We start from the raw sequence: 3,981 nt of genomic DNA on the forward strand, positions 1-3,981 counted from the left end.
TGTTATAAGCAACAGAAATGGACTAATACAGGCCTCATATTGTACACCGCCATTTATATGAAGTGTTCAGAGGAGGGAAATCCACAGAGAAAGTAGACTAGTAGTTGCCAAGACCTGGGGAGAGGGGATGGGGAGTGACTGCTAATGAGTATGGGGTTTCTTTGGGGGTTGATTAAAATGTTCTACAATAAGATGGTGGTGATGATTGCACAGTTCTATAAATATACAGTACTAAAATCCACTGAATTGTAAACTTTAAAAGGGTGAATTTTATGGTTTTCAAACTATATCCCAAAAAAGCTGTTATATTAAAAAGTGACAACAACCCAATGCTATTTTAACTTACCCATTGAGCTAACAGGTAAAGTGAATTGTTAGAGAGAAAGAGAAATATTCTGTTTTTAAGTGGGAAATTCCTCTATTTGGCCTCTTCATTAATTAATTCATCTGTTATTTTAATGTCTGTTAAGTTTTTCATTGAAATACAAGATCTTTCTTTCCTGGGCACTGCTGTACTGATTTAAGTAAAAATCTGTGGAACCTTTTGAATTTTAAACAGATAAAAGCAGAACTTCTCTGGTTGTAAATGATGTGGTGATGGGGCAGGGGGGAACCTAGTATATTAATCATATGCTTTATTATGTAGTCCCATTCAGTTACATAATAGTCAAGTAAACCATTTACCTGGGACTTTTCTGTATAATAGGGAACAATACATTAGACTGCAAACTAACAACTTTCTCTGCCCGAAAGCCATTAGTGGGACTTAAAAGAAAAAAATAAGCAAGTGCTGCCCTGTAGCAAAATGATAAAAAAAACATACATATATATATCGCTTTTAGCAGTATAAAAGAAGATGTGTCTTTTAGAAGCATTTTAGGAGCAGTCCCATAAGACAGGTGGATATAGGGTGCTGTGTAGAAAGTTTTTTAAAAAGCCCCAAATGTACATTTCCTGCTTTCAAAGAGCCTGTACCTTCTTGGGGAGGCAAGTTTCACAAGGATAGTTTAATTAAAGGGGTGAAGTATGAAAAGCACATGCTTTTGGTGCACATTAAATAAGACCACTAGAATGCATTCACTTAACTTTCACTCACTAAAAACTTATGTGCCTTCTTATGTACCAAAAACTATATTAAAATTAGGGATTGCTGTGTTAAGTAAGACAGTCATGGCCCCAGGCCACCTAAATAGCAATGTAGAGCAATAATGCAAAAGATGTCACAAGTTAGTATAGGACTAAATGCAGTAGAGATAGTAAGTGTATTCCTTAGTATTTAAGAAAAAGCCTTGGAAAGTTGCAAGTACAAAGGTTGGACTTGTTATCTGTTTAGCAAAATACTCCAGGGTGTGGCTCTTGCCTTTAGTTGCAGCACTCACATACACACATCCTTCTGGGCAGAGCTGGGCCACTTGTGATAGAAGGAAGATGGGTGGTATTTGGGCCCTGGCTAGGGTTATTGACAGCTGGCTGCCTGTACCTCCCCTCTTTAAAGCAGGTAAGCAAAACACAGAGAAAAAGTGTTGGTGGTTGTGCTGTCCCATGGATGGGGAAGGATTTATAAACCAGGTGTTATCTGAAGCCTTCCCACTCATGGTAGCAAGCCCACTCCAACATATTGAGAATTTACTAGTCTTAGAGCTGCACCTGTTAGAATCTGCTATATGGCAATCAGTTCTCCAACTAATGAACAGAGCTGTGGCCCTGTCAGCTAGGCCCAAGAATATCCAGACACAGAAATATAATTATGTGCACCATCTCCTCCCCCTCTAAGAATCAGCTCCTTCTACACACCCAGCAGGCTGAGCTTCATTGTTTCTTTTATTCAGCTGAGACTCTGAGTCATATTTTTTCATAAATGTACCTGAGCTTCTTAACCTGTTGTCTCTCTTTACTGAAAACGCATGATGTATTTTCTTTCCCTCATCCCTTCTTTAGGATGTCTAGTCCACTCCCTTTTACCTAAGACCAACATACTCCCTCAGGAACTTACCTCTTACCCAATTTTCCTGCTCAAGGTTGCCAGCTGTTTTATACACAATGAAGAATTGTGCAATTCTAAACAAAGAGGCTGGAGGTAAAGAAGGTGAAAACCTGAAATTCTGTTCTAAAATTAGGGTCTGGTGTTTCTGGAGGGCTGAAGGTTCTGCAGCAGAGATCATTGTTATTGCTGCAGCAGCTATTGCTCTAGGACAGCAGTTTTCAGAACGTGATCAGAGAGCCTTTGCGGTCCCTGAGATCCTCCCTTTTCCAACTATGTATCTGTGTGAGGCCTGATTTCAACCAAACATTTCAACCAAAACACAGCACAACAGATTGTATGCAGAAGAGGATATGAGAACACAGCTGTCTTCTATTAAGCCAGACACAAGAGATTTGCAAAGAAGTAAATGCCACTCTTCTCAGTAATTTTTGTTTTGGAAAATATAGCTATGTTTTAAATAAAAATGTTATTTATGCTAGCATGTAATATATTTTTGTTGTTAGCTTTAAATAAATTAATAAATATTTTTTAAGTTTTTGTTTTAATTTTAACACAGTAAATATTGACATAAGTCATGTAAAGAAAATGCCTTGGAATCCTCAACCTTTTTAAAAAGTGTGAGGGGGGCCGGCCCCNATGTAAAGAAAATGCCTTGGAATCCTCAACCTTTTTAAAAAGTGTGAGGGGGGCCGGCCCCATGGCGCACTTAGGAGAGTGCGGCGCTGGGAGTGCAGCGACGCTCCCGCCGCGGGTTCGGATCCTATATAGGAACTGGCTGAGCGTGGTGTGGGCGACACCACACCAAGGGTTGCGATCCTCTTACCGGTCACAAAAAAGACAAAAAAAAAAATAAATAAATAAAAAAATAATAATAATAAATAAAAAGTGTGAGGGGATCTGGCCATTAACTCAATTGGTTAGAACATGGTGCTGATAATGCCAAGGCCCAGGGTTCAATCCCTGTACTAGACAGCCTCCTCCCTCAAAAGAGTAAGGGGGTTCTGAGGTTTAAAAGGTTGAGAACTGCTACTCTAGGTCTGTTCCTGGCCCCCATCTGTTCTCCTTCTTGTTCTTCCTGAGGAATCTCACCTGGACCCTTTGCTTCCACAGCCACCTCCAAGCGGGTGATTGCTGTGGGCAGCACATGAGCTTCTGCTTGCTGCTCTGAAGGTATAAGGGAAATAAGATTGTCCCTGAGAGTCGAACTGGATAAATCCATCTTTAGCAGATGTGACCAACCATTCATTCATTCAGCAAATAGTTTTCGAGTGCGTACTCTGTGCCATGCACTCTTCTAGACACTGAGCTTACAGAAATAGGCAAAACAGAAAATGCTTGAACATTCTATTGGGGTATATTGGGAGAGTATGAAAGAGAATAGTGGGAAATAGAACCATATGTAGAAATAATACAAGAAATCATCTGTAAGAGCTTGACTTTATGAAGTATTTGGGATAATCTCAAATTCCAGTTTCCTTTCCTCACAAGGTTACCAAAGGTAATATGCACACAACAGACAATGAAAATGGAAAACAAAGTAACTTAACAAAGTTTGTGTGTGTGTGTATGAGTGTATTTTATTCCTCTCTCCCATGAATTATGTTCCCCAATAGCAATTCTGTTAGGAGGCCTCTGGGAAGTGGGTGTTTGCAAATTTCATCTTGGTAAGGAGGCAGATATGATATATGAAAAGTTCCTGGCAGCTGTGGGCATGGGGTTAAGGAGGAAAGCCACGAGAGCAGACCTTAGGATTGGCAGCTCAGGGACAAGACCAGACCAGCATCCTTGCAGCACAGGCTGGTGACCATCCAGAGAAGAAAATGGGCTGTGAGCCACAATGAGGTCACCTAAGCACCACCCTCCAGACACCATCTTGAGGATGAAAAAAAGGGAGAGAAGCAGCTCTAATAGGGAGTTTTTAGCTGGAAGGAGACTATTTTAAGTCAGAGGAATGAGATACTTTTATTGGTAATTTTAGGTCCCATTTCCAACATTTT

The sequence above is a fragment of the Galeopterus variegatus genome, unplaced genomic scaffold (assembly GCF_000696425.1).
Source record: "Galeopterus variegatus unplaced genomic scaffold, G_variegatus-3.0.2 Scaffold2306, whole genome shotgun sequence".
NCBI classification, from domain to species: domain Eukaryota; kingdom Metazoa; phylum Chordata; class Mammalia; order Dermoptera; family Cynocephalidae; genus Galeopterus; species Galeopterus variegatus.